The sequence below is a fragment of the Heloderma suspectum genome, chromosome 10 (genome assembly GCF_057233095.1).
Source record: "Heloderma suspectum isolate Gila_16-S chromosome 10, 16-S_ref, whole genome shotgun sequence".
NCBI classification, from domain to species: domain Eukaryota; kingdom Metazoa; phylum Chordata; class Lepidosauria; order Squamata; family Helodermatidae; genus Heloderma; species Heloderma suspectum.
Window position 1 is genome coordinate 22,533,606 of NC_139467.1, and position 11,102 is coordinate 22,544,707.

Consider the following 11,102-nt stretch of genomic DNA (forward strand, 5'->3'; position numbering starts at 1 on the left):
TCTCCTGGAGCGTGCTCAAGTTCATATTCATTGCATCAGTGATGCTATCTAGCCATCTCATCCTCTGCCGTCCCCTTCTCCTTTTGCCTTCAGTCTTTCCCAGCATCAGGGTCTTTTCCAGGGAGTTTTCTCTTCGCATTAGGTGGCCAAAATATTGGAGCTTCAGCTTCATTATCTGTCCTTCCAATGAGCACTCAGGGTTGATTTCCTTTAGGATGGACTGATTTGACCTCCTTGCAGTCCAGGGGACTCGTAAGAGTCTTCTCCAGCACCACAGTTCGAAAGCATCAATTCTTCGGCGCTCAGCCTTCCTTATAGTCCAGCTCTCACAGCCATACATTACTACTGGGAAAACCATAGCTTTGATTAGACGGACCTTTGTCGGCAAGGTGATGTCTCTGCTTCTTACTATGCTGTCTAGGTTGGCCATAGCTTTCCTCCCAAGGAGCAAGCGTCTTTTAATTTCATGGCTACAGTCACCGTCTGCGGTGATCTTGGAGCCCAAGAAAGTAAAATCTGTCACTGCTTCCATTTCTTCCCCTTCTATATGCCAGGAAGTGATAGGGCCAGATGACATGATCTTAGTTTTTTTAATGTTGAGTTTCAAACCAGCTTTTGCACTCTCCTCTTTCACCCTCAACAAGAGGCTCTTGAGATCCTCTTCGCTTTCTGCCATTAGGGTGGTATCGTCTGCATATCGGAGGTTGTTGATAATTCTCCCGGCAATCTTAATTCCGACCTGTGATTCATCCAACCCGGCATTTCTCATGATGTACTCTGCATATAAGTTAAATAAGCAGGGTGACAATATGCAGCCTTGTCGTACTCCTTTCCCAATTTTGAACCAATCGGTTGTTCCATGTCTGGTTCTTACTGTTGCTTCTTGACCCTCGTACAGGTTTCTCAGGAGACGGGTAAGGTGGTCTGGTACTCCCATCACTTTCAGAATTTGCCACAGTTTGTTGTGATCCACACAATCAAAGGCTTTAGCGTAGTCAATGAAGCAGAAATAGACGTTTTTCTGGAATTCTCTTGCTTTCTCCATGATGCAGCGAATGTTGGCGATTTGATCTCTAGTTCCTCTGCCTCTTCGAAACCCAGCTTGTACTTCCGGTAGTTCTCGGATAAAAGCTTTAAAGCAGGGGTGGCCCCCACTGCCCCCCAAATTCATTGAAGATATTTTTTGAAATGGTGTCTGTAGTGGCTACAGAGCATCCAAAGGGTCAGAATTAGCTTGCAAACAAGCTAATTTTGACCCTTTGGGTGCTCTGTAGCCACTACAGATGCCATAAAAAAAAGCCCTTTCCCTGCCCCACATTTGTTGGGGGTGGGGTGCAGCCCACAGAGGAGTTCAGGGGGCAAAACCTTCAGACGTTGCCCACCTCTGTTTTTAAGATTAAGGCCAGCACTTTGACTTGAGCCCACAAACATACTGGTAGCTAGTGCAGTTGGTGCAAGATTGTAGGTATGTGTTCAGATGTTTTGGCCCCCACCAGCATCTGGGTGGACACATTTTGTATTTTGCTGAAGCTTCTGGAATGTCTTCAGAGGCAGCCCCACATAAAGTGCAAGTGCATTACAGTATAGTTTGGAGGTAACCAGGGCATTGAAGTAACTATGGCCAGTTCCAACTGCTCTAGAAGATGTGGCTCAGTGTACCTTCATGAAGAAGCTTTTAAATATTTTGCTTGGAGAAGGTAGTAGGAACATTGTAAGGAGGGCTGGTGGGGTCAGGGAGTGAGTTACATTTTGAACTGGGCCCAGCTTTGAAAGGCTGAATTGTTGTCAGGGGCAAGCTAGAAGGGGTCCACACACAGAAATCACAGCAAAGAATTCCAAAGATATGGACATGACATTGAAGTTGCTTGATTGAAGGACACATCCACTCTTCTGAAAGGGCTTCATTTCAGCATTGTATATTATTAATGAAATTCAGCTTCCCTTCCCTTTTCTCAAAACCTCCAGCAATGCAAGGTGGGGCAGGAGGGGGAATCTTTTTGTTGTCTTCTGTTTTGCATACTGAGAGATTTGATGAGGTGACAATCAGAAAGTCGCAGTGAGACAAGCTTGCTTTGTTGTGCAAATTTTCAGCCATGATGTTTTTACTTTATTGTCTTACTTCAAAGGAGTGTTGTCTCTGGGTGCCTCTGTAGCCCTCTGAGTCCACAGTTAGGGATATTATATGGGGGGGTTCTGTGATTAGATGTGATGCAATTTTGTTGGGCTCAGTTTGGATCAGGGCCTTGGCACAGGGGCAAAAGGGGTTTAACACTTTCCTTCTGTGCCACAGCCCTGATAACCCCCCCCCCCGCCCCCCAGCGGCTATTAGTCACAGAGGGGGAAACATACAGGCACAATGCAACTCTGACATGTGGGTGTGATTTGGATCAGGGCCACTGTGTAGGGGAAAGGGTTTGACTTCCCCCCATTGTAGCTCCTTCTCATCAGTAGACTCCTACATAGCAAATATCCCATGTAACAGACTAAAAAAAATGTCTGATTGGAAAAAATGCCTGTTCAACAAACTCAGATGTATATGTACAAATCAAACTACGTTTTGCTTAGAAAACCCTGTAATGCACTATCTACATTGATAGGACTGCATGGATAATATTAATAAAATGTGGATTTCAAATTAATTCTGAATGCAGTATTCATTTTCAGATTAAAGTGTAGATTTCAGCTTGGGAGGATGGTGTATGTCTATTTGAGGATCAACATTTACATTTTGTTGTGGAAACTGCAATTCAGTTCAACGGGGGGGGGGTTCTTAAAAATATTAGATTTAGGATGTATGTATTTATTTGTTTAAAATATTTATACCCATCTTTTAGGGAAACTCCTTACAAACTGGCTGACAAAAAATTTAAAACATGACATAATCAATACAAACAGAATCACAAAACAACATAATATTAAACGGCTCAGCTAAACTGTCTTAAAAATTATGCCAGTGCATCCAGATAAAAATGAATAATAAAACGCACTTCTAAATAAAAGTATTTTCAAATGGTACTTAAATGTTTTCAAATCATGCTCAAATTCTGTTTAAACTCCCCACCAAGTTTTGAAATTCAGCATCCAAATTGTAAATTGTAAGGAATCCTGCTTAAAAACAACAACAACCAAAGCCCCAGGAAAAATGTAAGATTTTCCCCAAAATGTTTAGTGGTTGAGTGGGTTAGAAATGTAGATGAAGTAAAATGTCCGCACAATTTTACTGTATCCCTTATACTTTAATTTGGTAGCTGTAATCCTGGTCCAGGCATTGAACTGGTTAGACTTGTGTGACAACCAGCCAGATCAGTGTTTAGTTTTTTTGTACTGGGTATGAAATCCCATAGCTAGATCTCTGCACCAGACTCGCACACAGATAGCCTATGACAACAGATGGTCATGAAGCAGAGGAGAGAGAATGGCAAGACTGGCTGACCCCAATTTATGACCTTTGGAGTGAGGGGTTATACAATTAGCAGACAGGGACCAGTGCAAATGTCCGCACAGCTTGCATATGACTTTCTCACAGAGGTTTTAGCCACCAAACTTAACGCCATCAGAGCTAGATAAAAGGTCAGCACTCAGGACCCAAATTAGAGCTAGCATCAAGTTAGAGAGGGTCCCTGGCAAAGTCTGATGCCCCTTTACCTGCTTGCTTGGCCTGCTTGCTCTCCAGGCCAATGGCTTAATTGGTGGTAGCAGGTGGGTCTGGAAAACCATCTGCCATTTTAATTTCCCCTCAGTGCTCCACAGCAGGGTTACGTACCCTCCAGATGTTTGGGACTACATCTATAATCCCCAACCATTGGTCACGCTGGCTGGGGATGAAAATTGTAGTCTAAAACATCTGGAAGGTTGCCTCCCTCAGCTCCAGAGTGATGCTGTGTTGGGTGTGCTGGGGTAGTGTGTGTGTGTGTGTGTAGGGGACGGGGTGCCAAAATCTTGAGCCGCTGCTAGGCTGCTGCCAAAGAGCCAGGTGAACGGCCCAAACAGTAGTACCAGTGGGCTTTGCTGGGGATGTGCCAGGTGAACAGCCAGGTGAACAGCCGAAACAGTAGTACCAGTGGGCTTTGCTGCTGCTGGCCCTGCCAAACAGGATTTGGGAGATGTGTGATCAAGTCTCCTGATGTTTTAAATAGCTATTTATTGGAGCAGCAGCACTACTGGGGAAGGGGATAGTTTAATTCTCCCCCCATCCATGCTGTTTCCCTCATTCAGAGCACCCATCTCCAAAATCTCTAAGCCCTGCTAGAGATGGTACAGCAAAGACCAGGAATGGTTAACCTCCTCGTTTTTTTTTCAGTGGTGCTACTCTTATCGAAACAGGAGTCCACTGTAGATGCTTTAAAGCAGGGATAGGCAACTTGTGGCCATCCAGATGTTTTGGCGTACAACTCCCATGATCCCTCATCACTGGCTATGCTGTTTAGGGCTGATGGGTGTTGTGGCCCTCCAGATGTTTTGGCCTACACATTGTCCACCCCTGCTTTAAAATTAAATCATTTAAAAACCCACATACAACCCTGGGAGATCCGGTCATGTTTCATTTCATTAATTTGTTAATTCAGTTGTTTAATACATTTCTATACCACTCAATAGCTAAAGCTGCTCTGGGTGGTTCACAACATGAAAAAACATAAAACCTTTAACATACAACATTTTGAAACCGCTAAAAACAATTGACAATAAAACTACCAGGACCTGATAAAAAAAAAAAACTAACAGTAAAAAGCTTCATCATGTGCTGTTTGTCTCAGCCCTTGATTACCTTTGCTCAGTGTTAGGAGAGCAGTTATGTTAGGTTAATTCTGTTAAATGCTCACACGTACTGTGGTCAGATCCCAGAAGGAAGATAATGTTTAACCTTCATAACCAACTGAGCAACAATAGAAATGGGCCACATAGGTAGGCGTTAAACACATTGGACTTGGTACAATTAAGCTTGAAAAACAACAGAAACCTTTGGACAAGTATTCAGCTCACTTTGCTTTTAGTTCTAGTATGATGAAAGTGTAAGCAGCTATTTCTTTCCCAACAATTATTAAACATATTTACTAGGAATCAAATCCCTCTGATTTTCAATAGACACATATTATTAGAATAAGCGTATTAAGGATTACAGTGATATCCTGTGCATGTCCACTCAGAAATAAGTCTCACTGAGTTCAGTGGCCCTTACTCCCTGGTAAAAGTGTGCATAGGATTTCAGACTGCAGCCCCCTATGTACATTTTCCTGCAAGTAAGCTCCACTGAACACTCCAATAAACTCCATTTCCTTATTTTGGAGGAAAATGCATAATTACTTCATTCAGTCTAGATTTTATGAGTCTCCTCAATTGCTTCTTTTAATTGTCGTTGCACTTTCTCTGCCACTCTATCTATGAATGATTTTAATGGGTGACCAGAACTGCAAAGAATACTCTTTGCAAAGTGTGCGTACGCCACTGATGCATTGAAGGTATTGGGATAAACAATATTATCCACATAGGACAAATGGGTCTATCTTGGCTCCAAAGAATATATGGACACACAATCCTGATAGTCAGAAAGCAGTGGGAGAATGGTTTTGTCACCAAGGTATTGTGCTTAGTTTCTGTACGATTGAGTGTAATTACATAGATATGTCACCAATTCTAACTCTTGCAGTTCCTGGGGTTTGGGCCCCTCTGTATCTGCCAGCTAGGAATATGTCATGCAGCTGATGAAGTGGGCTCTTGTCTGTGAAAGGTTCTGCCAGAATAAATCTGTTAAGTCTTCAAAATGTTCCAAGACTCTTTATTGCCCACATTCACACATAATGGTAAGTCAATATTCCTGGCTTATCCAGGCTTGGTTCAAAGGGATGTACGAAAATTCTGCCACGGATCTCGGGGAGGCTGAATGCCAGTGCATTCGGCCCCCCGAAATCGGTGGCGGAACGCCCCCCCCCCCCGGGATGAGACTTACCTTGGGCAGATCTTCCTGGCGGTGGCGGCTCCGGTGGCGGCTCCAGCAGCGGTGCGGCGGCGGCGGCCGGTCTTCTGACCGGCCGCCGCCGCCGCCATTTCCAGTTTAAAAAAAAACAAACAAAAAAACGTGATAGGCTACGTAAAGATTTACGTAGCCTATCATGGCTAGGTTTTAAAAAAAACCGTGATAGGCTATGTAAATGTTTACGTAGCCTATCACAGCTGACTTTCAAAAACAAAAACGCGCGTGTTTTTTTGTTTTAAAAACAAAAACTAAGATGGCGAAAATAAGGGGAACGCAAATAGCATAGACGCTACGCTATTTGCGTTCCCCTTATTTTCGCTGTCTTAGTCTACATAAATGTTTACGTAGACTAAGACGTGCCAAAATAAGGAACGCAAATGGTGGCGGCCGTGGCCGCCGCCATTTGCGTATGCGCGTTTTTGTTTTTTTAAGTCAGCCGTGATAGGCTATGTAAACATTTACGTAGCCTATCACGGCTGACTGCAGGGACGCAAATGGCGGCGGCTATGGCCGCCGCCATTTGCATCCCTGCTAGCCAGCAGCCACATGTCCGGCTGCTGGCGGAGCCGGCCGGCGGCTCCGCAGAATCGCTGCGGAGCACAGCCGGCCGGCCAGGATTCCGGGGGGGGGGGAGGAACGGAGCGCCTCCCCCCCGGCCAGGATTCCGTGGGGAGGGATGGAACGCCTCCCCCCCAACCATAAACATAATCCGCGAAAGGTAAGTACCTTTTGTACATCCCTACTTTGAACAAGCTGCATGCTTATGCAAGCTGGTAAACAAACCAGAAATGTTTAGCTTAGCATTACAGCCATACCCAGGATCCAGGTTTGTTGTTCCCCAACAAGCCAGGATTCATAAGACAACAACAAACCCTGGCTTGTTGATGCCTTGTAATCCTGGCTGCTTTGGGAGCAACAAAACAGGATCCTGGATTCAAACGTAATACTAAGCTAACTTTTCTGGGTTTGTTACCCACTCACATGACTGAGGAAAAGGGTAAGCCAGGAATCCTGGCTTACTATGTGCAAACATGTGTTTTTGCTGTAAAAGATTCTGGGCTAAAGTAGGCATGACATAAGAGATCTATGATCTCCAGGCATCTTTTTCTTTGCCTAAAACAAAGCACAGGGGGGAGAGTGGCAGAATGGTGTTGAAGGCATGGTGCTGGCCTTCCCCTTATGCTCTTTCAGTGATACCGCCCCTCCTGCTGCTACAATTAGCCAAAGAAGAAAATGCCAGGTACAATATGGATATCAGTGGGTGCGAGGAAGGAAATGTTGGGAAATCTGATCACTAGATGGGCCCTTGGTGTAATCTAGCATGGCTCTGCTTTTGGCCTTATGTTGTCATATATTGGAGATAGGCCCTCTTGATGTTTTGGACTACAACTCCCATCAGCCCCAGCAAGCTTGGCCAATGGTAAGGGATTATGGGAATTGTACTCAAAACATTTGGAAGGGACCAGGTTGCTTACTCCTGTTATATATATCAAGGGTGTGCTTCCAGACGAGGCTTTGACTGTGTACTTGCCCTGCCTTGTTAACTGAATTTTACAGGGGGTCCAGACTGTATTCAATTTTTAACCCTCCCATATTTTCCCGCTGCTTCTTTTGTCTTTATTCTTACCAGGGCGGGGGATCCATTAAGGGGAAAAGAATGGAATAGCTGCACAATGTCTTTTGATTGGTAGCCCTCCTAGTCTAGCTGGCCCAAACCTCTGGAATTTCCGTCAGGGAGCTGTATTCTGGAAGAGTTCAGGCACCAGGGGGCAGCAGTGTCCTGTGTTGGTGTGCATGCAAGAGCAAGACTTGATATGCACAAGAAGTGTTAAGAGTACGTTGAAACTGCCGGCTTCCTTTCTTTGTTTATTTGCTTTTGCTTTCTCAGTTGCAGAACAGCAGGAGCTGATTCTAAGGGCATGTGTCAATAACGCATTTGCTCCAGAAAGCCACTGCCCCCATGCCACAAATGAACAAAATTAACCTTCAAAGTAAACAGGGTTGCTCTAATCCTACAAAGATTATAATACTTTAGAGATCAGTCCACCTCCTCCCTTATGTTCCATTGTGGTTTTTAAACTCAGCCTAAAATATATTTTAGATCATGTCATTATCCCTGCACTGAGTCTGTACAAGAAGGGCACATCAACTTTTTATACACCAAGGCCCTTCTGGGTCCTTTAATAGCTGTATGGCAGCCAAGCTTCCCCAGTGTGGAAATGCAGCAACAGGAAAAAGCTTCAGCTGTTGATTTCTGCCTGTCCTGTAGCTGTTAAAAACATGTGGACTTTGTCCATAAAACATGACAACCCTAGTGAGAGAGGGGTGGTGTCTTGGTAGCTGCTTCGCTTCTAGAACTTGCTTCTCCTAGATCAGCCTTTCCTAACCTGATGTCCCCCAGATGAGTTGGAGTACAGCTCCCATCATTCCCAGAACATACATAGCCATTCTGGCTGGGGATAATGGAAGTTACTGGAGGGCATGAGGCTGAAGAAACTGTCCCAAATGCTTGCTAAATTCTTGAGAATTCAGGAGAGGGTTCTTAAGAACGTTGGCTTCAGATGGATGAGGTTAAGTAAGTATGGAGTGGTTTTAATTCATTAGATTACTTTAGTATTTTAACCACTTCCTATTTATTGGATGGGTTTATCCTCCTGAGCAGGGGTACCTGAGGTGGGTTAGAAATGTAAATAAATGCATGCTGTCACCAGATTTAAAGACATCTTACGTTATCTCTGGGAAGGAAGAAATAATAGATTTTTCAGAGAAACTGGTCATTATTCATCCAGTTCTGGAACTGGTTTAGACTAAGCGATTCAGCCGCAATTGACATTTTAACAAACTGATGGAATTAAAGGATGGGTTGCAGTTGACGAAATGTTTCTTTTTTATTTATTTATTTATTTCTTGCTTGTTTTGTTTAAACGATTGATATTCTGCTTTATTAATTAGTGTGTTTAGGGAATGTCTCTTGGTTTCTGTATATTGATCTTGTAAGGTAAATAATTTTTTTTTAAAGACATCTTAAGGTGATTCATTGTATGAGTTTGACCAAGCTATACTCCAATTGCACTGGGGGAGGGAAGATTTGCTGCTGCTACACCTATGCAATGGCTGACATATCCTACAGCCATTCAACCAGCGTGACTTGAGTATAGGATTGTGCTTTGAGTTGATTAATTAAATTTGTGAATGAGTAAATACCATAATTTTGAAGCAAGAATCGTACTTTCTTTGTTTTTAGATGACACGTGTTTTAGATTATGTGTGTATTGCAGCAGCTGTCATCTCCTCTTGTGTGAAAGAAAGGGGAGCATCTCTTTTAAACCGGGGCTTTCCATCTGCAGTTTTGCACATGCTTGCATTAAACAATAATAAACATGATTTAAAAATCTGCTGCCCAGTTAATCGGAGACATGTTTTAAACTCAGTTAAATGATTTCCCATGGACTAATCTAACTATTGATCAAATTTTGCAACCCTAAAATTAATACATAGTATATGATATATTAGGGAAGTAGCGTGCCTTGAAAAAACACCAATGCCTTGGAACCCTCATATTGAGAAGTGGCGTTTGCCCACCTTTGGGACTTCTTTCTGTAGCTATCACTGCCAAAATGGCATTGCGTTTTCCTCATTTGGCACATCTGCTTTAGATTAAGCTGTTGAGATCCACACTTTTGTGATTATGGACCTTGATAAATGCTGATGCCAAAACGAGTGTTTGAAGAACTATTGAGAGCAATGCATGTTTGTGTGATTATTTGACCGTGGGGAATTTATATCTGATTTACAGCACAAACCTCTGCATGTTTACTCAGAAGTTAGCCCTATTGACTCCAACGGGGCTTACTCCTACATAGAATCCATAGAATGCAATCCATAGAATTGCAGCCACAGTGTTGCGTATAAGTGCAGGCTTGTCAAAGACATTCAAAGGCAGCGGTAGTTTTTATCGTTTTGGCCACAAATTAACATAGGCTTGTGAACATCAGACAAGCTAATACTTTGGGGGGTTAGGTTTGGGGTGGGGGTTGGTATAGCACAGTAACTTTCATAACCTTACTTGCAAGGATAGTTCCTAAGATAGTTACAGTGCAGTTCTGTGCAGGTTTACTCAGAGATAAATCCCATTCTATTCAATGGAGCTTACTCCCAGGTAATTTCAGATAGGATTGCAGCCTTAATGGAGGGGGTGGAGTAAAGGCTACACACACACTCACACTCTCCCTCTCCCTCTCTCAAGGCTGCAATCTTATATGTACTTTTTTGGGAGTAAGTCCTATAGAACTTAGTGGGGTTTACTTCTGAGTAGACATATATAGGATTGCACTGTAAATATTTATTTATTTATTTAAAAGTTGTTTAACCCACCTTTAAGGGGACACTGAAAACACAAACATATAAATTACAGTTAATCGCATGTGCACACACAAAACAATAGCAGCTAATTATTCTTAAACACCAAATGAAGCCTGGAATTTATATGCCGCCTATCCTTCCCAGTGATCCTCAAGGGGGCTCACATAAGAATAAAATATTTTTAAAATGAGTATAAAAACAGAAACATAAATAAGAAAAATGACAATAAAAAATAATGATACCCAGCAGGGCAGCATCTGTCCATTTACCCCTCAAAGGCTTTGTAAAAGAGAAACATTTTATCAGCTGCCTCAGCAATGAGGAAGTCAGGTGAATCTCCCTTAGGGGAGAAGTCCGCAGTTTTGGTGTCCAAGAAGGCCCTGTCGCTGATAGCTTCCCGTCCCATCTCAGCTAGGAAAAACACTCGGTACAACGTCTCTGTAGATGATCCGATTGACTGGTACACTGAGTAAACGCAGTGATGTGGCTTGTTATTGAACTGCTTTCTTGTAAAAACCTTAACGCATTCAGCTAAAAACACCACCATCACAAAAGATGAGGAGAAAATGCGTTTGGCATTAACTCAAGAATTGTGCATGCTACTCAGAATGTCAATATCCCAATTTATTTATTTATTTATTTATTTATTTAATCTTCTGAAAACTGGTTGAGAATTAGATTCTGGGTTACTGGTGCCCCAACATAATCTGTATGGTAATAATCTCTCCACACAGCACTCTATCAGAGGCTGTATGAGAGGGAGAGAGAC